This window comes from Podarcis muralis, chromosome 7 (genome assembly GCF_964188315.1).
Source record: "Podarcis muralis chromosome 7, rPodMur119.hap1.1, whole genome shotgun sequence".
NCBI lineage: Eukaryota > Metazoa > Chordata > Lepidosauria > Squamata > Lacertidae > Podarcis > Podarcis muralis.
This window is the reverse complement of record NC_135661.1, coordinates 42,839,997-42,867,679: the sequence shown is the minus strand read 5'-3', so window position 1 is coordinate 42,867,679 and position 27,683 is coordinate 42,839,997. Positions and strand designations below refer to the sequence as shown.

Below are 27,683 nucleotides of genomic sequence, written 5' to 3'. Positions count from 1 at the left end.
AGATCCCATGCCAGAGAGTGATCAGAAGGTTCCACTATTTCTGCTTTTCCTTCTTCAATTTTTTTTTAATAAATATGAACAATCTTGACTTGCTTGTTAATGTAGTATCAGAATAGCCTGGCAAAAAGGAGATGCTGGAAGTAAGTCAGGAAAGTTCCTTTTTCAATCTGTTTCCATTATTCTTGGAAAGACACAGGAGTGTAGAAGGCAAGCCTTGCAGTGTATGTCTCTGTGTGTGATGGAACCTACTTTGCAGCCTCTTGGCTTGTCTTGGGCCTGGGATTAGTATCTGGGAGCACAAGGAGAGACTTATTATTGACAGCACCCCTTTTTGGACACAAATGAAGTATTTACACTGGCAGCCTCCGGGGGCAGAATCAAGACAGTTGTTTGTTAGGTTGAAACCTTGGTGGCTTTGCCTCTTGGATGCAATAGCTTTGTGCTCCACCAGTGTCCATGGGCACCAGCCACCATATCTCAAATGGTTCCTTCACCTTCTTGAAGTGCACCATGTATGTTGCAATAGTTGCTGCTGCACTGAATTCCTGTTTTCAGCCGTCACATTAAGAACCTAAGAAAAACAACAAAAAGAACATCTGGTCCAGCATCCTGTTCTCACAATGGCCAACCACATGCTGGTGGGAAACTCGTAAGCAGGACCTGAGCACAAGAGCACTCTCTCTCCCCTCCTGCAGCTTCAGCAACTGGTACTCAGAAGTGTTGCTGCCTCCAGCTATGGAGACAGAGCATAGCTATTGTGTCATTAAGTGCTAGGCAAAAACATCAGGTCTTGGGCTTTTCATTATCTGTGGCCATTTTGAGTGGGGTGTTTTAATCATTTTTTAAAAAAATATCCAGAATAATATTTTAGGTTAGATAGTGGCCATCACTGCCTCTTGTGGGAGCAAATTCCATAATTCACCTATGTGAAAAAGTCCTTTCTTTTATCTATCCTGAATCTTCTAACATTGAATCTTCATTGGACGCCCATGAGTTCTAGTGTTAGGGCATCTGGTTGGCCACCGTGAGAACAGGATGTTGGACTGGGTGGGCCACTGACCTGATCCAACAGGCTCTTGCTATGTTCTTGGCATCTAGTTCTTTAGCTAGGACTCACAGCCATGCCAACCTTGGGTCCTCCAGATGTTGTTAGTTCACATCAGCCGCAGCATAATATAGCAGTGCTTGCTGGGGCTGAAGAAAGTTGTAGTCCACCAAAAGCTGGATGGTCCCAAGCTGACAAAGACTAATTTCATATGGTCGAATTTTATTCATCCTTTGTTTGCTTTTTATCTGTAGAAGGCAGCTAATTTCTTTGTGCGTGGAACTATCTCCAAATGGCTTTTCTATCAACAGTACCAGGTTTTCGGGGGGGGGGCACTTTTGTGACCCCAAGTTTATTGCTGCCCTTTCTTGCTGTTTATTTTTAAAATATAGATTTTAAAAATTATCATTTCTTTGGTTTGGCATGTGTCAAGCGGCTGAAATCTTTGCAGGCCCCAACGCGCCAGGGGAGCCTTGCGGGCAGGAGGAGCTTAGAGCAGGTGTGATTGGAAACAATGGCCCACGCTGGAGAGGTTCAAATGAAAATCTATAGCCACAGGCCGTTAGAATGTTTGCTGCTATGCAGACTAGAAAGGTGCAGGGTTTGGCAGGGAGCCACTGGTGACAGCCGCTCACTCTCTAGGGGGAATCACCTGCCCTTTCTGAGCCAAGGCTTCTGAGCAGTTTCATCTGCCTCCCTGTGAAAGCCCACCCCTTCTCTTCCCCACAGCAGCCGCTCTCGAGGAAGAGCCGAGTCCTGACCTGCCTTAGCGGAAGCATCGGAGAATCCTGTGCGTGTCAATGTGATAAATAAATAGCAATAAACTCATCCTGATCCCCTGCAGAAACCTGTGGAGCTGAATGAAAATGCCTTTCTCACAGCCCCAGATGCATGCTGGTTGAATTTTGGCTGGTTTTGGTGGGGCAAAATTCACAAAGAGGGATGCCATTACAAAGCTTGGCTCCTAGGGGCTGTTGATAAAGGAAGGTGGCAGATACCAGTGACAGCTGTCATGAAACACTCAGGAAGCTGCAGTGACATACCCTCCAATATTTAACTCATAAAAATAGGGACGTCCCATTTCATAATGATAATTTTACTATTTATACCCCACACATCTTACTAGGTTGCCCCAACCACTCTGGGCAGCTTCCAGCATATATAAAAATATAATTAAACATTAAACATTAAAAAGAAAACTTCCCTATACAGGATTGTCTTCAGACAGGTTGGGGGTTGGATAACTCCATACCCTCCAATGAAAATAGGGACATCCTAAGGAAAAGTGGGACATTCCAGGATCAAAACAGACACTAAATCAGGGACGTCCCTGGAAAACAGGGACACTTGGAAGGTCTGCAGTGAGTTTTTCCTTCACATGACTTGTAATCTCCTGTTCCTGAAAAGTGAGCTGGGGGGCAGAGAGGAGAGACATTGGTCTCTGTTTCTCTTCCTGCACCCCTCCCCCCAAAACAAACTGAAAACGTTTCCAGTACTTATGATTCACACTGTCTCCCCACTACAGTGGTACCTCGGGTTACAGACGCTTCAGGTTACAGACTCCGCTAACCCAGAAATAGTACCTCGGGTTAAGAACTTTGCTTCAGGATGAGAACAGAAATCGTGCTCCGGCGGCGCGGCAGCAGCAGCAGCAGGAGGCCCCATTAGCTAAAGTGGTGCTTCAGGTTAAGAACAGTTTGAGGTTAAGAACGAACCTCCAGAACGAATTAAGTACTTAACCCGAGGTACCACTGTATCTGTTCTTTATTGCTTTTCCCTTCCTGTCAGCAAGTGCCAACCACTGCCCCATGTGGTGAGTCTGGTAACTGCAGCCTCTTACAGAATAACCTTCCAGATCTAGCCTGGCTCCACCCACCCAAACTGGCTACTCACCCTCTGGACTGGAAGGTGTATAAAGTACTTCCTGTCCAAGCAAAGCATTGGTGAAGCAATAAGGTCTACTGGTGTATTATGTTGGCTAGCCTAACACAGTGGACCTAACCCCCAGCTTGTACTTGTTTGCCCTCTGCTCCTGATTGCTATTTTGTCTCAATTCCTGGCATGTTTCCAGGTCCTACTTCCAATCTTAACGGCCCTTCAGTCCTGGCTGCAAGGGAGGCATTCATGGTGAACTCTGGCACCTCTTTTTCTAGAAAAATAGCACTGCTTTTGTCTGTCCAGAATCTTCCAACATTCTGTTCCATGAAAAGGCCTTGAGCTGTAGTATCATGAAACAGGGAGAAAAACCTCTCCCTATCAACTTACTCCACACCATGCATCATCATTGTTTAAGCCTCTACCATGTCCCCACTTGCCTTTTCTGTAAATCAAAACCTCCCAAGTGTGGGTTGAGTGGTGTGTGTGCAGCTTGGGAGCCTAGCCAGGCTGGCACCATCAGTAGCTACAGCACAAATGTTATGACACCCTGCAAGTTGCCAGTTGATTCGGAGACCTGATTGGTGATGTGTCTTGCGTCATGTTTATTTATGGACTGAAGGCATCATCCCCCCTCCCCGGCCTCCTTTCACAAAGGAGTTCAGGAATCCCCCTGAAATCTGTTGCTTTTTGGACTCATTTGAGACTATGGGCTTGTGGCTTTTACTGCTAGGCAGGATGGATGAGCCAATTAGGAATATAATAAGCAGACAGCCCAGAGAGCCTGAGAGCTGGCCTAGGCTGCAAACAAAAGCTTTGAACCAAATTGAGCTTGACTCTCCATAAAGAGCTTTTTTGGAGACATTGGGCCTTGTTTACATCAAACGCTATCACGGGACAATCGTCTATTTTTTCCGAGAGACTCTATAGCCAGGATCGCATCATGCAAGTGTGAGATTTGGCACCAGATGCTGGGTCCAGTATCCTGAGAATCTCGAAATGAGCTTCTAGCGCTTAGCAGCCACAGAGATAAGGCTGGGAATGATTGGGAAATGCCTGGTGGAATTTCTGAAACCAGACTGGGACTGAGCTTGGCTGGCGGAGGCCAGTAGACTGCATCCGACCTCTCCCTGCTCCAGTGTGGCTCACAGGAGCAGAAGAACAAAAAATGTTTACATATTCAGGATGTATAATTCAACTTTTTGGTGTGGAGCAGCGGAGTAGCCCTATAGATGTTACTAGATTCCAGTTCTTATCATTTCTGACCAGTGGCCAATCTGGCTGGGGTTGATGGGAGCTGAGTAACCTCCAGAATGCAGGAGTTTGGCTACCCCGGCGAAGAGTCTGGATTTTTTCCGGTCAGTGTCTGTCCATGACTGAGGCTAATTTCGTGATAAAGTGAGTGTGTGTTTCCTTTCAACTTAAGGTTGCTTGGCTCTTTCATTGTTCTAGGGTTACAAGTTCTCTCTCTCTATTTTCATCTCGCAGAAGCATCCTCCCACTCCAGCTCTGCTAGGAGCCGCCCCTACCATCAGGCAAAGTGAGGCCACAGTCTCAGGCAGCTGATTTTGGATGTTATGAAAGAGCAGGAAGTTGTTAGCTATTTCATTTTTCAATTTTGTGTTTTAACTGCTGAGGAGATAAAGAGCAGTACCGTCTCAGGTATGAAGATAAAGCGGTCGGCCTTGGATGCTTTGTGCCATGAAGAATGGAGTGAGTAGCAGTTCAGGCAGCAGAATGACTAGTGATGGCCCTCTCCAGGAGTGTGTCAAATATTTATTGTGGGGTTGAGGGCTCACCACATTCTTTCTCCTCTCTCTAAATCTAAGGCCAAACTAGTACAGTGTTTCCCAACCTTGGGCCTCCAGCTGTTTTTGGACTACAACTCCCATCATCCCTAGCTAGCAAGACCAGTAGTCAGGGATGATGGGAATTGTAGTTCAAAAACAGCTGGAGGCCCAAGGTTGGGAAACACTGGACTAGTAGATAGATCAGCCTAGTATCTGTGCCCTTAAGTGCAAGGTGGCTTTTTAAAAAAGAACTCAAATCACCACTGTGCTCAATGCATATTGGGACCCAAGCATAGTGGGATAAATTCTGCTGTGTGGCCCCAGTGTGGATCCCACCACCATCATTAATCTGCATAGAAAAATACCTTCCCATTTGCTTCATGGAAGCTCCTCACCCCCATCCATCAAATCGCTGCTACAATTTGCCCCTGATGTGGACTGAGACCCTAGCAGTGTTAAGAAGTGCAAAAAGTTACCCTCCCTACCCCTATGCTAGACTCATGATCCAGATTACGTCCTTTCCACACTGGCAATTTGTATCTAAACCCCATGCACTTAAGTGTATAGGAATAGAACTAAACTATTGTATAAAGTTTGGCTCTTCGTTCATAAGAACGTAAGGAGAGCCTGAATGCTAGACCAGGCCAAAGGGGACCCATCTAGTCCATCAGGCTTACAGCTCGGGCTGGGAATTCATTCTAGTCTGAAACCCTGCAGAGCTGCTGCCAGTCAGTGTAGCCAATACTGAGTTAGATTTGGCAAAGTTCTTATACAGTCATACCTCGGATTACAGAAGCATCGGGTTGCGTGATTTCGGGTTGCGCACCGTGCCGAACCAGGAAGTACCAGAATGGGTTACTTCCAGGTTTCGGCGCTTGCGCATGTGCAGAAGTGCTAAATCGCACTTTGCGCATGCGCAGAAGCACTGAATCACGACCCGCACGTGCGCAGATGCGGCACTGCAGGTTGCGAACGCTGTGGGTTGCGAACGTGCTTCCCGCACGGATCACGTTCACAACCCGAGCGTCCACTGTACTTGGAATAAGACAGCTTCACATGTTCTTATTGGAGAATTTTTCTGCCTCCTGGATAAATTCAGTGTAATGGACACCCCATTTCCCCATGTGTCTTTGCCTCCAAATAGGGAGGAGGATTTCCAGAGTGCACCACTCTATTTGCAGAGTTTGGCTGCAGGGATGGAATTGCCACAGGTTGGTTGATAAGCTGTGGGTGACTCACCCTTTGGCAGCAAGTGTGTTATGAGTATGAATGTCAGTTTGTCAGAGTCTTTAAAGCTGTTTTAACATATGAGTGAAGGGTTTGTTTTTTACAAAAAAACAACAACCCTAATTCCTCTGTTTTTAACAGTAGTGTGCTCCAAAAAAAGGGAAAGTGCCAAGGGGCAGATGGATGGGAGGGAGGGAGGGAGGGAGACTGAAGCTGTGCCCAGTTTCAAAAGGAAGTTGTGGCCATTCTCCAACTAGGCTGCCAAGTAGTTCAGATAGGAGCCCAAACTGTTGGGAGGCGGGGAGAAAAAAACACTGAGTTTTCTCCAAAGGAATTTCGCCCATCAGGAATGCTTGGCTTATGTGGCTGGAAGGGCAAACATTTGCCCCTGGAGCATCAAGGAACTGCAGAGATACAGTGAATAGGCCATGACGGCTAGGCTCTGCCTCCACAGTTGGAGGCAGTAATGCTTCCAAATGCCAGTTGCTGGAAGCCGCAGGAGAGGAGAGTGGTTTTGTGCTTGAATCCTGCATGTGGGTTTCTTGCAGAAATCTGGTTGGCCACTGTGAGAACAGGGTGCTGGACTACATGGGCCACAGGCCTGATCCACTAGGCTGTTCTTAAGTCTTTAACACCAGAGAGAGTTTCTTCCATGCTAGACTTTTGGGGCTGACCAATGAGACTCCACATACCACACCAGTATCTGTCACTTGCCTTCCACACCTTCAGCTTTTATCATTCTCACCCCTACCTTTCCAGCTCTTCTGGTGAAGAGATAGAATATGTTCCACTTGTTCAGATGGGCTTTCGTTGGTTGATTGCTTTCTGGCAGCTTCTTAATTTCATCTGCTGATCCTCTTTGTCTCTTTTTATAGCCCGAATTCCCTCTCTCCATCCCTGTTCCATCACTCCTGCAAAGCCAAGAGCATGTTCCTTGCATTTGTTGGCCCAGCCTGGCTCTGGAGTCACGCTTCATTGCGTGCACACAATTTCATGACAGCATCTTGCTTGGCTCTCTTGCACACCAGCCCTCATGTGACCTGCAGCAGCAGCAGCGCTGGTGTGGAGGGCGCCCAGCTCTGGTGAGGCACGTGACCATCACTTCGGCATTGTCCTTTGCTGAAATGGAGGGGGACAGGCGGACTCGCCCAGTGCTGCTGCTGCAAGTCTCCTTTTGGATGTAAATTTGGAAGCAAACAAACCCAGGGTGGAATCTTGCCGTCTGTTGTGAATTTTTCAAATAACGCTCGATAAATGACTGAGAAAGCTCTCAGAGTAGACTGAGAAATCAGTACAATATGTCCATGAAACCCAGACTTGCCTGGGAACATCTTCCATGGTGTACAGTCTCTCTCTCTCTCTCTCTCTCTCTCTCTCTCTCTCTCTCTCTCACACACACACACACACACACACACACACACACAAACACGATGCGCTGTCCTTAATTAAGTACAGCCACTAGCGATTCTTTGACCAATTTTTAATTAATGGTCTCCCCACTTCCTTGCAGCTAAGCTAAGCTAAGCTGCATGGAATGTATACAGCACATTCCCATCTCCTGGCCACTTCCTGGTAAGGAATATCCACCTCATAACTAAATGTGCCACCCTTGCACTGGAACAGGTAAATCTGTCATTGTCACACCCTTCACCATAGGGTCCCATGGTGGGTTACAATGATATCTTAATACAATATTGAAATCAGTTAAAACAATTTGCAACCAGGATGCAACCCAGTCCAGAGAGACAGAGTGGATGGGTGCACAGTAGAAAGCTGTTTCTGTCCCCTGACCCGTAACAGACTCCAGCAAGTGAACTAAGCCTCACATTATGTTTGGCTTGCCTTCATCCAGTAGGTTGGGGCTCTCAGGTGGATCATGAGGTCATCCCAGGCAAGTTGTGGCAAAGCTGTTGCTGCCATATTAGACTCCAGCCAGTGGCGTAGCGTGGGGGGTGCAGGGGGGGCCGGCCGCACCGGGTGCAACATCTGGGGTTAGGGCAAATCCACAGGTTAGGGGGCGCAAATCCACGGGTTAGGGGGCGCAAATCCATGGGTTAGGGGGCGCAAATTACTTGCCTTGCCCCGGGTGCTGACAACCCACACTACGCCACTGACTCCAGCTAAGGCTGACCAAACTTAAAGAGCACTTACATGCGGTGCCTGGATAAAATGCCTTCTCCTGATGACACACACATTTGATCAATTTCCATGAGTGCTGCAAAGTGGCAGGAGAGAGGCAAGAGCATTTTTCAGTAAGAAAGATATTTTTGGCCAGCTGCATGCAAGGAAGCTCTCTGTGGAGCAGGGACATTCTGTTCACTTTCTAGTCTGTTTCTTTGGTTTTCTAGATTGCTCCCAGAAGTGTCTACTGCTCTGGGTAGCTTGGCTGTGCAGTGCTTGCCATCATTTAAAAAAAACAAAAACTACTGGTTTTCAGTAGTTTCTCAGTCTTTCAGCTACGAACAAGTGTAAAAATCACCAATTTTCATTTAGTAGCAATCCTAATGCAACACTATGTCTATTGCTCGGTGAATTGTCATTTTAGGATTAATAATGTTCTATTAAGTATAACTCAACAGTGAATATGAGAAAGTGGATCCCATGTCGCAGGCTGTCATTGGGCAACAAACTGGCTGCACACTACACACCATACATCCAAAGAATCGAGGAAACTGTTGTTTACCCCTCCCAGAACTACAGTTCTCATCACAAATTACAGTACCCATGAATCTTGTGCCTTAAAGGTGCCTTAAATGCAGTGCTATTTTTATAGATAAAGAGGTGCTGGAACTCATCATGTACACCTTCCTTGTTCTCTTAAAATGGCCATGGTGCCCACCTGAGAAGTGCCAGAACTGAGTTCCAGTGAGTTCGAGCTGAAAAAAGCCCAGCTTAAATGTATGGTGTGTATGCAGCCACTATGAGTTTTGGACAGTCTGTTAGTCTGCCTGCATGTCTGGCGCGCTCTTGCCTGATACAGCATGGTTTATTTGCAAGCACTATTTTGTGGATACCGTGTTTTAACTCACATCCCCCTAACACCACCAAGTCTTTTGTAGTCTTTAAAAAAGAATGTGTTGGCCTGGCTCTCTCCTGTGTATTTATTCTAAAGTTGCCTTTGTTGCAAGTGAAGGAAGGAAGAGAAGATTTGTCTGCTGGGTTCTGCAAGGACAAAATGTGGAGAGGTGTGAGGGAGGGAGCTACCTTGACCAGCTCATCATATTCCGCTGACTCCATCACTTTCTGTATTTTCTCAAAGATAGAGGTAGCACCTATCTACTGCCCCATCCACACCATACATTTAAAGCACTACAAGCCCACTTTAAACAGTCCTGGTTTCCTCCAAACAATTATGGAGGCTGTGGTTTTTTATGGGTATTGAGAGGTGTTAGGAGACCCCCTATTCCTTTCAGAAAGCAACATTTCCCAGAGTGGTTTAACAATTGATCCCTCTTCACAGGGAACTCTGGGGATTGTAGCTCTGTGAGGGGAATGGGGGTCTCCCAACAACTCTCAGCACCCTTTAGAAAATGCAGCCCCCATAATTCTTTGGGGGATGACTTTAAAGTGGTATCGTAGTGTTTTGCATGTATGATGTGGCTTGAGTTGTACTCAAAATTAATGGGCCTATGTTAGTCAGGGGCATTGTTTACTTTGAGTAGGAATAGCATCGCATGCAATCCACAGTCTTTGTGGTAAACTGGGCTGGCTGTGTTTGCTTTTGGGGCAGGTGGTCATTCTCCAGAGTGCGTTGTTGGTGAAATACCTGCCATTGTAATTATACCCACGCTATTGCTGCAGATTTGTTGCGGTGATGCAGATTTGATGGTTAGCTCAGGGCTGTTTCCATTCTTGATTTGCCTTCCTTCTGCTTTCACAAGTTATGCAAGATTGGCTGGAAGCAGGAGACAGGGTGAAGAAAACTGAACTGTTGGCTCCAGCTGAGGAACAGCATCTGAATGCCAGTTGCTGTGAATCACCCCTGGAGGGAGCTGCTGCAGTTGTGTTCAAGTCCTGCTTGTGGGCTTTCCAGAGGAGCCATCTGGCTGGCCACTGTGGTAAGAGGATGGTAGACTAGAGAGGCCTCTTTTGGCCTGATGCTGCTGTAGGGCTCTTCTTCTGGTCCTAGGCATCACGAGCTTCAAGGCTATTTCCTTCCCATCAGGAATAGGAGGAGGCTGAGCAGTGCCAGTCAATTCTTGGGTGACGCTATGGTTGTGTTGTACTCATGCTGGTCAATAAACAAAGCAATTAGGCTGGTGATTCTCTGTGGCCTTTTGCTTCTCGTATACTTACTGGCTTTGTGACTGCTGTGTTTTGTTGTTGTTGTTTTTTTAAAACAAATAGCTCACTCCTTTTTCTGCTAAAGGCACTTGGGTTAGTCATAATTAATAAACCCCTGTCAGTCAAATATCATCAATAAAGTGTGAGTGCAGTAAAGAGAAATATATTATATTGCTGCATTTCCCACAGTAAAACTGCATACCCTCCAACATGGCATCCTATTCAATAATACTGTAATAATAATACCCCACCCATCTGGCTGGGTTGCTTCAGTCATTCTGGGTAGCTTCCAACATATATAAAAACATTAAAAATTAAAAATTTCCCTATACAGGACTGCCTTCAGATGGCTCAGGGGTCGTATAACTCCATACCCTCTAACATTTCTCCAATGAAATAGGGACATCCTACCATACCTTCCAATATTTCTCCGATGAAAATAGGGTTGTTCTAAGGCAAAATGGGACATTTTGGGAACAAATCAGAAAGTGGGACAGCTTCTGTAAATCCAGAACTGTCCCTGGAAAATAGAGACACTTGGAGGTTCTGAAACTATTGTTAAATGCCTGCCCAGATCAGTATGTTTTTGTAGTACTTTTGAAGCTATACAATAGTTTGGGGGGTTGAGGGAGGTCTCAAAGTAGGTAACTGTGACTTTCTTTGTAGCACTGCATAGGGAAAGAACTGCAATTCAGTTGTAAGGTATCTGCTTGCCAAAGGGTCCCAGGTTCAATCCCTGGTGCTTCCACATAGGAATCAAAAAGACACACACTGCAGCTGCCTGAAACCCTGGAGAGCTCTCTGGAGTTGCTTCTCCCTGCAAAAAAAGGAAAAAGTTTGGCCATTTTTTTTAAACACATGCACACACTAACCACAAAAATCATCAAGCTTCTAGTCCCTAGTTAGGAATGTGGGCCCCATCCCATAGCTAAGCCTAGTTCAAAGGAAGGGCTTGTCCATACTTCTTTTGCTCTTTAGCTCTCAATAGAGCGAAAGGCAATTTGAGTTATCTCCAGATTGAAATTTGCTCTGATTTAGCACTGAAAAGTGGGTTTTCCCTGGGAATGGAGCGGGGCAAGGGGAAAACTGCTCGAACCCGTGCTTTCTAGGAATGGGATAAGCAGAAGTGTGGATGAGCCCTAAGCCTATTTGTATTGCATCCTCCTGTGGGTCAGACTGGACAGCCCTGGACTCTCTCCTGACAGCTCCTTGCAAAAATCTATCATTTGCCTGATAATAAATGTTGGAAATGCAAAGAAACTGAAGGTACATTCTTTCACCTTTGGTGGACGTGCCCAAAGATTAAGGCTTTCTGGGAGATGATCTATAATGAAATGAAAAAGGTATTTAAATATACCTTCCTGAAGAAACCAGAGGCCTTCCTCTTGGGCATAGTCGGCCAACTGGTGCCAAAGAAGGATAGAACTTTTTTTATGTATGCAACAACAGCAGCAAGAATACTGATTGCAAAGTATTGGAAGATACAAGATTTACCCACACTGGAAGAGTGGCAGATGAAGGTGATAGACTATATGGAATTGGCAGAAATGACTGGCAGAATCCGAGACCAGGGAGAAGAGTCGGTGGAAGAAGATTGGAAGAAATTTAAAGACTACTTGCAGAAATACTGTAAAATTAATGAATGTTAAAATGAAGTTGGATTGAAAATAAGTGGTATTGGTTACAAGATTAATAAGAATATGCAAATACGGATTGATAATGGATGAAAATATACAGTTATAATAGGCTAAGATATAGAGTACAGATAAATGAAAGAGGGTAAGGATTTGCTGAAATGTTTTTGTAAATGGGAATACAAAAAGGGGAGGTGTGAGGAGGTCAAGGAAATAAGCAAACGAGCCAAAAGATATTGAAAAATGGATTTATTTTTAATTTTTTTCTTTTAGTTATCTGTGTTTTTTCTTTTTTTCATTGTATTTTGTATCTTTTTTTCTTTTTTTCCCCTATGCGTGCTTTTTAGTTTGTTAATTTTTGTTTTAATTTTATATATTCTGTAAACCTATGTTTTTTAAAAAACCTTAATAAATATTTCTTTAAAAAAACCAAAAACAGCTCCTTGTCTCTTTGTCCACCCCAGAATGTCGGATCATGGGCAGAATACCAAACCCCACCCTTGTGTGATAATCCTGCAGGCATGCAGAATACTCCCTTAAGAGCTGGCTGCATGCTGGAATGGTTTCCCCCCTCCTTTACATACCAGGGCTGCACTTACACCAGGTGTGAAGCTGACAGGTCCTTCAACTGCATTGGATTTCTTGGGAACCGAGGAAGCTTCGCTGCACCCCAGGATGTTTGGGCTGGTGTCCATGAAATGCAGCTGGAAAACTTGCAAGAGAACTCTAGCGGCAACCTGCTGAGAAACCCGGGTGTGAGGGAAAGATGTCCTCGCTGACACACTCTGTAAAATATGTGACCTGCACGGGCAGACTGCTATGGACAACAGAGCCAGCCCATGGTTCCATCTTCAAAAGAAAGGCAAAATATTTGAGATGAAGGGTCTGTTGGGCTGAGTGTTCTGCCAGTGCAGAATGTAATCCTGGGCACAGAATCCAGCACCCCAAACATTTCAGCTTCAAATAAAGAAAAGAAAGAAAGTTCAAGTTTCTAGTCCCTGACGAGCAGCAGGTTGGGCTAGAAGCCTGCTTTGAACATGGCCTCTAATCCCGTCGCTCCTCCTCCCCTCTTTTCATACCTTGTTGTGGTAGATCATGCATCCACACTCTTTTTCTTTTACTTCTTGGTTTGCAGCTGGTGGGAGGAGGGGGAGGCAGTCAGGGGCTGGATTTGGTGTAAGGAACTCCAGTTGCTAATTCATATTCCATCCTTTTTTATGTCTTCAAATATAAACCTGAAAGTGTGTGCGATGCCTTCTGGCTCCCAGGGTCACAGTCATCATGTATCTGCTGTGCAATGCCTCTGTATCATAATTGAACTTTGGGGGCCGAAAGGGAGAGTGCTGTTGCACTCAGGATCTGCTTTGGAGCTTTTCATAGGTGTCTGGTTGGTCACTTTGAAAACAGGATGCTGGACCAAATCCAGACTGAGAGCTCTTATGCTCTTATTTGATGCATTGAAACCAGAAATGAGAATGAAAAAGGGGAATACTGAGCAGTATTCATGGTCATCAGGAGATGGCACAGTGTACCTTCCTTAATGGAACATATTAGTGCATCTAGCTCAGTTTTGTGTACAACTTGGTGTTTTGGGCTATAGTTCAACATCAGACCCAGTCACAACAGTGATGGTTCAATTCAAAGCATGAGTGCTCTACCTTTGAGCTATGTTCCTTCCCTGCACTAAGTTTCTTCTTTCCCATGGCTAGCAGAAGCCAAAATTAATTTTATGCATGTTTGCACATGTTATAGAGGCTGAAAAATTGTTCTTTCTGGTGCACAAAATCAGCATGGTGTTTTTTGCATAGAGTACAGTGGTGCCACGGGTTACATACGCTTCAGGTTACAGACTCTGCTAACCCAGAAATAGTACCTCGGGTTAAGAATTTTGATTCAGGATGAGAACAGAAATTGTGCTCCGGCGGCAGGGCGGCAGCGAGAGGCCCCATTAGCTAAAGTGGTGCTTCAGGTTAAGAACAGTTTCAGGTTAAGAATGGACCTCCGGAACGAATTAAATACTTAACCCGAGGTACCACTGCATACACAAAGTGGTAGAAAGATGAAGGCTGGGAATCCCAAAAATGTATTGTTCCTCAGGAACCAGGAATGGGGTCCTGTAGTAAGAGTGGAGTGTTTGGGTGGGTCATTCTGTACCGTGAGCTTCCCGTAGATGACAGTGGCACAGTCAGGGTGCCATAGCGCTGGTTCGTACATCTTTGATCTGTCTTGAATCTCCAGTGTGGCACTACGGACCTCCTTCCCCTGCTCTTGCCTCCAGCCTGTCATCCTAGTGGGGAAACTACCTGGATGGTTTTGCCCCCGAATCATGACTGACCTCACAGGATTCTTGTGAGGATTAAATGAACCATGTATGCCACCTTGAGCTAACTGGAGAAAAAGTTGAGATATAAACCCAATAGATAATAATAGGTAATATTATAAGAGATAACAGTAACAACTACTACTTCCAAATCTTAAGCTTGCCACTTATTTATTTAGATCTCAATTATTTGAAAACATTCATACACCACTTAAGATATTTTTTAAAAATCTCCAAATGGTGTACAATATAGGAGCGGTGATACCAGTAAAAGTGAAAGTACAACTTAGAACCAATAAAATAGCAGCATAAAAATAAGAATTCAGATGATTCAAATGCATGAATATGTAAAACAGAATCCAGTAGTCTTATGAGTCATTTCATCAGACTTTATGTCTTTTTAGCACCTGTGCGAAGGATAGAAATTCAACAGGCAGAGTGTTTGCCAGTGTAGCATGACCATGACAGTGAAAGCGTCATCTATTGAACTATGTCACACTTATGCTGCCAGGGGAGGAAGTAAAAGGAATGCTTGTGAACTCTGCAGGTGAGGTTTCCTACACGTCAGGCCTGTAGTTTAACACAGGCTGCATTTCCTGCCAGAGAAATCCTCAGCAAGCCTGAGGTGGGGGGCAGGGGGTGGGAGCGATCCATGCGTTAGGAGTGAAACACTTTAGACTCTCCAGGTTTCCATTCCAGAGGGAGCCCCACATCTCCCTAACCTTGGATTCCTCTCAGCCTCTCAGAGCATCTCAGCACACAGCTGAGGCTGTGAATCAGTTGTCAAATATGTGGGTCATCTCCTGTGCAGTGAAATGGATGTCCAAGAGAGCCTCGCTTCCCTGAGGTCATTCCTGTTCCGTCCGAACACGGCCTCCAGTATTGCCGGGTCCCGCAGCTGTTCTTCTCACCATTGCGCCTTTATGCGCTCTCACCGCTCCTGCACATGAGGCCTCGATTAGGTTTCAAAGCTTCCCGGGGGCCAGTTTTTGTTTTGTTTTGGGTAGGTTTTTTTTGTAGCATTTGTAGCGGAGGGGTGCTAATTGAATAAGAGTGTGGGAGGGACTGTGTTTTTGTTGTAATGCTAATCGGGTGACATTAATGCTTCCAGGGTTGATGGTGTTGGCCCAAAGCTGTGATAGTTCTGGGCAGATCGCCCAGTGCCACATGTGTGGAAGAGGGTGCATATGAGCACACACACACATGCCAGTTGTGTGGTGCTTTTGAGTCATGCTGGCAGTATGTGACAGTTGTAAGTTGATCACACTGATTTAGAGCTGGAAGAAACTCAAAGGCAGATTTATTACAATTATTAATTAAAATTGAATTATTAATTAAATTATTGATTAATATTAATATTATTTAATATTGTTGAAGGAATCGTCCAGTCGCCTTCCAGTCCTCCTTTGTTAACCCACTACTTCCTTCACCTTCCAGTGTGAACTGATTGTACAGTTTCGTTTGGTGTTAACTGAGCCAAAATTTATCAGAATGGAACTTTCTGAGAATTTTTTTTTTTTTTTTTTTGCCATATACCATATACCTGATTGTTAAAGAATTCTACCATCCGTTGACAAATATTTGGCCAAATCCCCTCCTCTGCCTGTAAACAGGGTGAAGATTTTTTGGGGAGGGTTTTCTTTTTTCTTTTTTTAGCTCAGAACGCCTAGTCCTGATTACCGTTCAAACAAATATAATCAAATTTAGTGATAAATTGCTCTTCAGAAGTTTAAATTGGCATCTCCTGCCAAAGTTCTCTTGGTGTCATTTGGGTCAGCAACAGAGTGCCCCTGAAGACTGAAATATTCTCCCACTTCTTTCTGGAAGTTGCCATATTAATGTTCTGTAACAGGGTTGCTTGAGAGGATATAGGCACTGGGGGAGGAAGAGGAGTGCAGGGGGAGCATACCGCCCCCAGCAGTGCGATCCCAGCAGGGTGCCATCGCGGCTGCCCCCCGCCTGCGCTGGGCGCCCCACAGGTGGCGTGGCCTGCCCCCAGGACACGTGCCAGCCCTGCCCCCGCCTGCTCTCCGCCCCCCCGATGCCGGAGCATGAAGCTCTGCCACTGGACATAAGGATAGAGTTTGCCATCTGTGTTTCTTCACAGGGCCTGGTCATTTTTGTTTACCCCTTTTTGTTGACCTTTCATAGCTGCTGAGTGTTCTTAAAAAAAAAAGTAAAAAAAAAATTAGGGGGATGCTGAATCTGATTTAGAGCTAGAAATTGCAGCTTGTGGAAAACGTGATTTGACCACTGTTCTCTAGCCAGGTGGGGGAGAAATCAAAATGTATCTAATCCACATGATGCAAATAAAAGCGAACAACATGTGATACTCCTGGAGGGGATGTTTCAAGAGGGCATTCCATACATCTGTACTGTTTACACACAATTTAAAAGCTGGAGTGCTGAGTGCCGTCTTGGATCACATTCAAGGACATTTTAACTGTTGCAGCCATGTGGTGTGACACATGGCCTTGATGCTGTGGCATGGCTGTCACGTTTAAATGTCTGCAACCGCACAGCATTGGATCATTGCTCCCCCCCCCCCCCCGATACTGGGATGGGCAACACTTTCATGTTAATGATGCATGTTTCTATTGATTTATTCTTGATTAAATTTCTATTCCACCCTTCCTTTCCAAAGGAGCTCAGCAAACAAAAGTAGCAAAATGATTAAACATAAAATGAAAACACATTTAAAACTTTTTAAAACATCAAAGGACATCTCAAAACATTTTAAAACAGTCTCTCTCGCAGCTAATAATTTGCAGGTTATCAGCAGTGGTATGTTTCAGCCATCAAATGCCTGGGTGAACAGGAATGTTTTAAAATTCTTCCTGAATGTTAATAACAAGGGAGGCAGACACACTTCGCCAAGGAGGGCATTCCACAAATGGAGAGCCACCAACAAGAAGGCCCTGTTGTGAGTCAATGCCAACTGTGCAACATTGGTCATGGCCTTTCAGTTCCAAGCTTTTGAATGTTTCAGTCATGTGGGTGGGTGGGTGGGGAGCAGAATCCACAGGAAGCTGGCCCTCACAGAAGCATCTGTTTAAAGAGGACTTTGCTGATGCAATGTTGGGATATCCTGTAATTTTCCTGAGTTCTACTTCCTGAAGCATAAGGAGAGCTTGTTTCAATAGGTTGACAAAGACACCCTGAAAAGGGAAGAGGGATCTGTATTTATGCAGCGTTCAGGACCCAAAATCTTTTCCATTCTAGTCTCCTAAAGGTTAATATCATTCTTCAATTGATTCCACTCTCCAGGGTTGATTGAAATATTCAGAAGTTTCCTCTGGCCTCTCATGGGATGTGTCATCTCATTAGAAATTGCTCCTTTGGAAGTCAGGAAACCCTCTGTGTTGACAAGTGACATGTCAAGTCAGAATGAGTGGGGTATCCAGAGGCATTCAGACTATTACCTGTCAGCTGGAGCTGTGGGCAGTGGGCTGGGAACAGAGCCATACCATTGTTCCATCTAGCAAGGCTTTTCCTGGGATCAAGGCCAGCCCTTCCTTTAGACAGGGTGAGGTGACTGCCTCAGGTGACACCAACTGGGAGTGGTGACCTCCCGGCTGTTTCTCCTGAGCACTTTGGCTGTACCCGTCTGTTTGAGGGCAGGGCTGTGTGTGCCACATTATCTGTCCTGCTGCCTTTGGGTATTGGACTGAGATTGAACTACCAGCCAGCCCAGTTGGCTTCTGCACATGGAATGATGCAGGTACCATCTTGTCCTTCACCCCAGAGTAGCAAAATGTTTTGGGCTAGACCTGCCAGGGTTTCAAGCGGGGCGCTGGTGGTGTCTTTCCCAGCCCTGCCTGAGATGTTGGTAATTGAACCTGAGAACTTCTGTGTTCAAAGCTACTTTGACGTAGTCCCTCCTTGAATTTGGGGGAACCCCACCAGCAAGAGCTGGATTAGTGGCAAGGCTACTATAGAACGGATGATGGGTACTTGTCACAATGTCTATGTTCTACCTCCACGACTGGTTTTCAGTGGCCACACGGCTGACTATGAACATTCAGAAGCCTGATCGGCCTGCCGGGAAGGGGCTGATTTTGGCATCTCCATGCTAGAAATGCAGTAAGAGATTGTACGGGTCAAAGAGTTACGATGCAAGGCCCCAGAACATAGTCTAGCACCAGTCTGCCCCTGCCTCATTTCAGCCACCTTTGGGTTAGGAATATGTTTCCAGGCGATGAGCCATGGACATCGATAGGATTTATTGCTCTTGGCCCATGTGCTGGAGCTTGAGCTCTCACTCTTGTGTTCTTCTCCCCACCTTCACCCAATGCTCCCTTCTGCTCACCTCACTGGAATTTTGCCTCTCCTCTCAGAGTGAGGAAATGGTTAAGCACTCCAGAATTTTGATTAGCAGAGAGTCTTAAAGTCAGTTTAAAAAAAGAAAGCAGAAAAGACAGTCTGAGGGAACTATCAGAAGCATGCTAATGAGGTGAAGTCATCAGCAGACACCAGAGAGGCTTTTTCATGCCTCTTCCTCTGAGGACGAGGACGACGGTCACACTGTAGGACCTGTGGAAGGATGGCTGCAGGTGGGCTGCCCTCCAGAAGAGCGATGGGCAGAAGCCTGCCATGGGGAGAGACTCCCTGCCTTCTCGGAAACCTGGACTCCGGTGCTTTTTAACCCAGTGGTCTCTCTCTCTCCAGAATCTGAGTGCTTTCCCCCAGTCCTGAAGGCTGTCGCAGGCAGGGAATAGCATCAGGCAAAAGGGAGAACGTGGGTCTGCAAAACAGAGGGAAGTGGGAGCATTGTTTTGGAAGGAAGAGCTCCCCACCGCTGCTGGGTGGATTGTGGAACGGCCTGGGGTGAGCGCTTGCTGCTCCGAATGTTTTTGTATATTTTTTAAAATAAAAAAGTAAAAATCTGCAAACGGCAAGGCTCCCCATAAGCTGTGCACCTGGAAATCTACCCCTGCTGCAAAAGAAGCCCCGTGGGTTCTGTAAGGCAACACCGGGCGAAGGAGCACCGCTCACTGATGTTATCCGCTAAGCCTGAGCAGGTAGGGGAATTAACTCCCATGCCAGACAGTCAGGGGGGAATCCCCACTCCGTACTTCAGAAGGGAGCGCATCAAGGAAATAGACCAGAAAGGTAATTAAAATCTGGTTTGTATGTTGCAGATTTGGAAATTAGCTTGTGTTACCTCTTGGGAATAAATACCAGGAATTTAACAGGTTCTCGGAAATAAGGATCTGTATCCCGTCTGAGGTTGTTGTTTTTTAAATAGACTTTCCTGTTAATGTGCACTGCATGCATGAAATGAAGAACTGTAAAATCACTTCTCTCTTCCCGTTTTCTCCCCCTCCCCCCTTCCTTTCTTAAAAAGTGCTGCAGGGTTAATAGTTCAGTTCAGGGGTTAAAAGCCAAATAAAATGTTTTCATTCAAGTCAAGGGAGCCAATCCCTCAGGGAGCTTCTCCTCTGCAAGCTCCGTTGCAATTAATGGGCTACAGCACAGCAGGGGTGCCATTCATTCACACGAGTGGGATAAGTTATTGATGGACGGATTGGGCTCGATGGGTGCAGGCCAATTTAGTTGCACTTAGTTCCTACTGAAATCAAGGAGACTTGAGTTGCAGCTAACTTTTGCCCCATGGGTTTCAACGGGGCTTTAAGTTCAGCTGACTGTGTCTGGATCCAGCCCACTGTCTGCGTGCTAAAGCCAGCAGAGCACAGATGCTTTCAAAGAAAACTCTGCAGCACTTTTCAGTTCCTAGATTACCGTACCTCACTAGACATTCCCTTTCTGCAGGCGTGCATTTTCTGCCGCTTAAGCTTGTGAAGCAAAAATGTACCAACAAGAAGCGTGCCATTTAACCCACACCTATGTGTCAATTAAATGGATATGCTTAAGTTCACCAGGCATGTGTAGCTGTGGCCTGGACGGCTGCCAAGGATTCCGCTTTTCAATTAGCTTGCATTAACCCTTTGGGGAACCCTGAGCATTTTGAATTTATTTATTAGAATTCCTTCTATTATTATTTTTCGAGGTTCCCATTGCTTGTCGGTGCTTAGGAGAAAAGAAAAACAACCCCTTTTGAAAGCAAGCTAGCATCTCTTCAGGGCAGCAAGTGAATATATTTTAGGAAACCATTTGCAATATTGCTATTCAAAATAACAAATTGTTAAACACTTACAAAAACAAACAAACAATTTTGCTTTTTATAGATCGTATCAAACAGGCTATTTTCTTATAGTTGCCATAAAGCATACAAATAATTTTATTTCCAAACAGTTTGTGATGGTGCATTGGGCAGACAGTGTTTAGATATTAACATTCCTTAAAAAGAACATGTGCTTGTAAGAGTTATGAGCTGATATCTGATTTTTGTATACAGGGAAACTTTTGTTTTTAATAAAAGTGTTACTCAATTGCAGGGTCTAAACACGCTATGGAAACTTTTGTTTGCTTTGAAGAGAGAGAAAATCAGACTCCACCACCTGCAATTGATGAGGCTATATCTGATGTGTTGTTGCTAGTAAAGGCATTTCAAATATAAACTTTTAATAATATAGCATTGCCAGTTACTTAGGAGGGATTTTGGAGGTGGTGACTGGGATTAATATTTTTCTATTAAAAAATGGAAGTTAGTTGCCATTCCTATGGCAGCAGGATTTGACGCACGGTCCAGTGGGGAGACAATGGGAAATATGCACAATATAGCCACATTAATGCAACTTCCAAAGAGGTGGACACGCTTGTTGTTTCTACTACAACAGAGTAAGGGTGGTTCCAGGAGACCTGTTTATTGAGCATTTATTCTGGATTCTTTGCATGGAGATTAAGTGATGTTGACTATTTAATGAGCATTCACTCTTTTTTTTTTTTTGCGGGAAGCATAGATGACATTGTATTATCGCACATTTCCCGAGGCCTTTTTCTGTCACTTTCCTTATTGCAAAACAAACAACAACAAAAACAGTCACGTTTGGGGAAAGTGGGTTTCATTGTGGAAGACTTCCCAATCAACCATAATTTTGCAACCTGAATTTTCCACTACGTGATTGAATCCCAGCCCCAAATAGTGACTGTTTGGAAGTATTATTAAGAGCCTTACAGCACTTCAAGACTACCACATTTATTCCATCATAAGCTTTTGTCTGGGTTCAGTTTCTTTGAACCCGGAAGTTGCCTCTGATCCATATGCTGGATTGCAATCCATCAGGATGTTTCTTTTCATCCCCACCTAAACTGCACCTTTGGACACCTCCAAATCATTACCGTGCAGTTCCTGTAGGAGTAGCTCTACCTGCTGCCCAACTCCCTCCTGTGTGGGCTGCCCTCATTGCCACATTAGAAAGCTCCCATCCAAAATGCCATTGTAGCTACCAGACATCAGGCTGTTTGATTAATGATGGGAGGTGGGGTTTTACGCTGCATACTGATCCTAAAAAGTGAAATTTGCACAAAGGGTTGTATCCAGCTAAGCCCTACTCAGAGCAAATCCACTGAAATGATTAGATTTAAGTTAGTTGTATCCATCAACTTCAGTGTGGGTCTACTCTGAGCAGGAACTAGCATTGGATGTTCCAAGCTTTTCATTGTGGTGAGGAAGGTTTGATGTTTCTGTCCTCAGAGCAAAAGCGAACCGTGCTGGATGACTTTAAGCAAATTTCTGTTTATAAGGCAGGAGGATGGACTTTTGGGGGTGTTCTTCATCCAGACACTCAATAAAAGTAATATTTAGGAATGAGGATTATGGAGGCTTTTGACAAGGAGAGTTTTGGTTATAAGTCTTGCTTATGGCAGAGTTTTAACCTGTGAAATCTCATCCAGGGCAAGCGTCTAAGATTCTGCCGGGGGAAATGCAGCCAGTTTGGTCCCTAGCAGGTTTTGCTCAGTAACAACCGCTGTTAATTAATTCACAAGGTCAAAATAGTCACAGGGCCATATCCAACTAACCTCTACACAGAGTAGACCCAGTGAAACTAATGACATTAAGTTAGCCATGTCTATTAATTTCAGTGGATCTAACTCTGAGTAGGACTAGCTTTTGCTCCAACCCACACTCAAGGATCTCCCATGCAAGATTTGTCGGATCTATTTCAGAGAGTTGACTTGATTCACAAGTGAACTCCATATCAAAATGCTCCAGCATGCGTGGAGCATCACACATGGGGCAGTTGCCACATTACCTTTCACAGATCACGTCAAATCTCTCCATGTGCACTGTGGAGATTTCTCGCACTGTGTTGTAGATGAAGAATTTCTTTGCCTAGGAGAGAACTAGACGAGCACTCTGTCCGTGCATCAGACTCTTGCAGTAACGTTCCAAAGCTATTGCGGTTTTCATGGCCGCTGAGTTTGCCATTGTTATTTTGCTCTGTTATTATTATCCTTCTGTAGCCATTTTTATTAACTTAAAGTTTGTTTTTATGGATGTTTGCACCCACTGTGTAGGTTTTATCCTTTTATTCGAAAGCTGGCAGAAAACAAGGTGTTCTTTTTTACAGACCTGTTTAATGATAGTTTAATAGTTTTTAAAACAACAGCAACAACTGGATTTTTGTTTGTTTGTTTGTTTTGTAAGGGGCTTTGGGAGCCAGATGGTCCCAAAGCAGGGTATGCCTTTTTAAATGAAATAAAGAAAACCAACCACAAATAAATTCAGATATTTCCCCACTGCAACAGATGTTGAGAGTGAGCACATTGCCACGGTTAAGTTCCAAAACTGCCTATTTAGGTTTAGCAAGGCCGTCTTCTCCCAGCCTCAGTCTTCTCTTTCTGTAATATGGGGATACTGGCCCAACAGAAGTGGCAAGTTTGAAGATTACTGCGATGATGTGTGTGAAATGTGTTGAAAACTCTGAAACCTTCTATATAAATGCTAGTTTATGTATTTAAGAAATGTTTTAGGCTGCAGGGCATAACAGTGATAAAACAGCAGTGTGTAAAACTGCAATTAAAACAGATGTGGCTCAATCGAGACAGCAATAAAATAAAATAAACAAAGCAGATAAAACAGTGTTAACACCCACTCCCATTTCATGCTGGAATGCATAGGCAAATAAAAATGTCCTTCCTGGAATAAAACCACAGTTGCGCCAAGGAAGCCTCCCTGAAGAGGGCATTCCATAGGGCAAGAGATGCTATTGCTGAACAGTCTCTTTCCAGACATCACCTATTTAATTTCAGGTTAATGGGGGACCCAAGAGGGCCCCTTCAGATAATGAATGCAGGGTCCCTCCCAAGTGTTCATGTTTCCCCCACCACCACGCCCAGCAAAATGTGGCCATGCTTTCTTTCTAGAGGCATGCATAGGGATGGGTGAATCTGTCAATTTCAGTTTCTCTCAGTTGCTTTACATCTTCAGTTCTTTACATCTCCACATCTGTTTGTGCATTTTGGGGGGGGGGTGTCCTCATGAATATTTGTAAGCATTGTAGTGTGAATGGAGCCTAATATGCACATATTTTTTTTGGCAAGGCAGTTTCTTTTAATATAATGCTTTTCTGTATGTTCTTTTCACTAATATATTAGTAATATGCACTAATATGCATTTTTATGCATGTTGAACCGTAATGTATGCCTTTCTGTACACATTACTTGGCTGGAGAACTGTGTTGCAAAATTCAGGAAAGTGAATTTTTAGGGAAATTCACAGTAAAATTGTGACAAACTTCCATGAGGATTTTTTTATAAAATAAATTTTTAAAAAAGAATCTACAGCCTGCTGTGGGAAAGTGAAGAACTGAACTTAAAATCGGAAAAATGAGAAACAAAGAAACTGAAACTGACAGATTCAGCCATCCTTATAACACAGGTTCATTTTCGGGGTGCAGTCAAGCTCGTGGCCAACATGTTTTATGGCAGAACTGCCAAGGCAACAACAGAGCCGTTGACTTGTTGGAGAAGAAACAAATGCATCATTATGTTTTGATGTTGAAGCAGCAGTGGAAAGTGGGAGCTAATCTCTTTGAGAGGAGGCATCTCCCCCAATGAATTATGTCGGGAAGCTGGAGGCTGGGATCTTCCGGTGGCTTTTGGCACACCTGCCTTGCGTTCATTCTATCTAGAGCACAATGTCTTTAAGTTGAAATAATGCCAATAGAACTTTATAGCTCTGCTGAAGCAACGGGCCCTTTTGCGCATAAGGGGAGGCCTTTCCCAGGCCTTCTGGGAAGCCTGGCAAAAATCTGCTAGGGTTGTGGTAAGTGGGAGGGTCACTTCCCCCTCCCCAAATACAGTGGATTTGTGGAGGCAAATATCCTAACAGATAACTCATGTGATTTATTTTCTTGGGACAATGAGGAGGAATTAGGAGGACTCTGGTGTCCTCCTATGCATGAATGGATCCTGTCTGGTGAGGGTTGGGATGGATGGGGCCAGTTTTCATATATTTTTGTAATGTGAAGGCCTCATTGCAGAATTTTTTATTATGCTAATAGCGTCCTATAAGAATTCTGTGTTTTCTCTATACGCGGAGAATTTCATCCTCTTTGATTTTCAGGCCAACCTGAGGATCAGAAAGAATCCATATTCCAGCCTCCACCTCCATATCTGTATGCAAGTAACCAAACAACCCATCTTTCTTCACAAGAGCTGTACCTTTGGCACTGTAGACAAACATGTTTCTGGGGTTTCCCTGCAGATGTGGTGCTCTCAAGTGCCAGCTGCAAAACTGTGGCATGCTGAATCCAGTGATTCTTTCTTGTGTTCCTAAGGAAGCAGTGAAGGTTTTTCAGAACAGGAATGCGCCTCTCCTCTCTAAGGGCTGAGTTTTTATATGCAAACTAGAGTATAATTTCAGATGCAGTGCAGTTGTAATTGACTATTTGCATTATTCCCATCCAGAATTAAATTTGCCAGGAAATGACATTTTATCCTGATTGTTGGCTGGTTTGCTCTGTCCATCAGTTTCTCTCTCTCTCTCTCTCTCTCTCTCTTTCCCGGAAAATAAAAGGATTCACAATGGCTCTGAATGCAAGGTTGTATCATCCTGGCATCTTGAATGGCCTCTGGGTAAAACTGACTGTGGATTCTGAACATCCGCCCAGCTTGCCTTAGGGCTGATAGAGGAAAGAGAGGTCTGGGGGATGGTGCCTGGCCCTCCTCTAAGCAACAGTTACCAACAAGCTCAAGCAAATAAAAATATGTGTGATTATGAAAGCAGAGGAACACTCCATGCTTTCTCCCAGCACCACTTCAATATGAGCTAGTATCTTTCTGCTTTGCTGGCAGAAAGTGATTGAAGCATCGGATCCATAAATGCTCATAGCAGATTCAGAATTCCTGGTGCTATGAAAGTTCCCAGGATCGTTCTCTTTGCAAGCTGCTTCAAGTAACACGAGTAAGAAGAAGTTAACTTGCTTCTCTCTCTCTCTCTCTCTCTCTCTCTCTCTCTCTCTCTCGTAAAATTCTTGAGTCAGATGTGGGATTTTCCCCCTTTTCTCTTAACAATGCCAACTCTAACAATCCAATGAAGCCCAGAATGATCAGCAACAGGATTGGGCCACTGAATATGAATTGCAGATTTGGATAAGAAACAGAAGGATGTCTTGTGGATTATAAACAGGAGCGTTTTTTGGTTAGTTCCCCCTGGGTATATAACACTATAGGGGATGTGCCCAGGAATGCATGCAAAGAAAGGACTTTTAACAGCTGCTCTCGGAAAAATCCTGAATCCAAGGGAATTGTTCCAAGTGTAGTTTTCAAGGGACAGCTAGAGCGAAGTGTCTTGTAGAAGTTGAGAGTCCAGAAGTAGTCCCAGTAAAACTCAATCTGATTGGGGGTGGGGAATCTGGCTCAGTGGTAGAGCATCTGCTTTGCACACAGAAGGTCCTAGGTTCAAATCCTGGCATCTCCAGGTAGGGTTAGGAATGGCTCTTCTCTGACACCTCCGAAAGAGCCATTGCCACTCAGTATAGACAGTATGGAACTAGATGGATAAGGGTCTGACTTGAGATAAGGCAACTTTATATGCACCACAGTGAAGAGGCCCCAAATTGTGATGCTCACTTTGATGAGGCTCTGTGCAGGAGATGCTGCCGGTGGGTCACAGCCACCCCTCTCCCTCCCTGCCATCCCAAAGATGGAGGCCTCATCTAATTTTAAAATGAGGTTGATTCTGATGGGGAGATCTGTGTACAGCTTGGCTCCAAGGCCTTTCCTCCCTCATCCCCATTTACAAGTGCTTCCTGAAGTGTAGTCCTTTCCCCTTTAACCATATCTTTGTTTTTTATTTCTGCATATCCCATACCATCTTGCTATCTGCTCCTCCACCGCCAAATCCACTTCAAAGCCTGATAACTTCAGACTTAACTACCCACACTTGCTTGCATTGGTTGTCTGTCTTCCTGGTGGTTTGCTGTTTATGTTGATTCATTAATTAAGGACACAATCCACTGGGAAGATGGCCAGCTTCTCTGGCACCAGCAAGTTCCTTGGGTGGCTCTGGATTGCACATACTGTTTTGTAACATCTCCTCCAGGTTTAAAACATAAAAATGAAAATGGAGGATTCCTTCCTTGCAGTGCTGGAGCAGATGGGATTTTTGCTGTCATTCCCTGCTGAGAGGAGGCTTCAGGCGGTAACTGCAAACAGAACCTAGGGCATGTGGCTATGGTGAGATCAAGCAGGGAATAATTGCATCAAACAAATTTCTGGAAGAGGTTCTGAGCTCCACCGAAGATGAAGCAAAGGCAGAGTTTGGGGGCTGAGTTAACCCTGCAGGCAAAACACAGCACAGCCTCTGTTCCCTGTGTGGGCCAAAGGAGAGTATAGGGGTACCTTGCTTTGATTCCACTCCTTGCTTGCAGTAATTCTGGGTGGGGGAAAACCCTTCTGCCTCCTGCTTCTAATCTGGACTAAGAAGGACCACAGCATCTGCCTTAGACCTAAGTAAACCTTACACTGCATAGAGGAGAGTCTTTAATCCTAACTGTCCCTGCATTCTGGCTGAAGCCAAATAAATCATTCCTGAATAGCCCTTGCTTTAGATCTGAAAGTCAGAAAATATTATAATGCAGGTGAGAATGCCTCTGTGCATGTTCAGTGTGCACCTATAGCTGAATAACCCGGGCAGCCTCTTTGTATGCAGGCGATGGCCACAAGCTTTCACACAGGAAACTGTAGTTGTTCAACCCTGTCTTACAAACAAAGTACTTTGCAGACCTGGTTAGAAAATGAGTCCAGCCGCTTGCAGGCCTTGAAATACATTCTAAGGTATTAGAGCAGGGTTCATTTGATTTGTCAAAATTATGCAGATAAAGCTGAAGGAAATGGATTTAGCCTCAGGTGTGCCTTATTTGTTGAACTTTCTCCATTTAATTTTGGAACAATTGAGTGAAATCCTACACCGCTTGTAGATGGTTACCATATGCATGACAATAATGATTATGTGTCACGGTGGACATTAATGCAAACCAACACAAGGATGGGATGTTATAGCTATGGTTGGTTTTTGTTGCTATTGTTGATTTTCCATTTTTGTTTATGTATAATTGAAACTTTTTGATGGTGATCTTCACTACACTAAATAACTTTTT

General features: G+C 44.6%; 1 protein-coding gene and 1 non-coding gene across 4 annotated transcripts in view; both read left to right on the top strand.

Moving 5' to 3' along the window:
- The window catches only part of ZNF469 (zinc finger protein 469), a 277,120-nt gene that overhangs the window by 153,033 nt on the left and 96,404 nt on the right, over positions 1 to 27,683 (top strand). The window lies entirely within an intron of this gene.
- On the top strand, positions 25,924 to 26,002 carry TRNAA-UGC (transfer RNA alanine (anticodon UGC)). The gene has a single exon. It is a non-coding gene; the product is annotated as a tRNA-Ala (tRNA).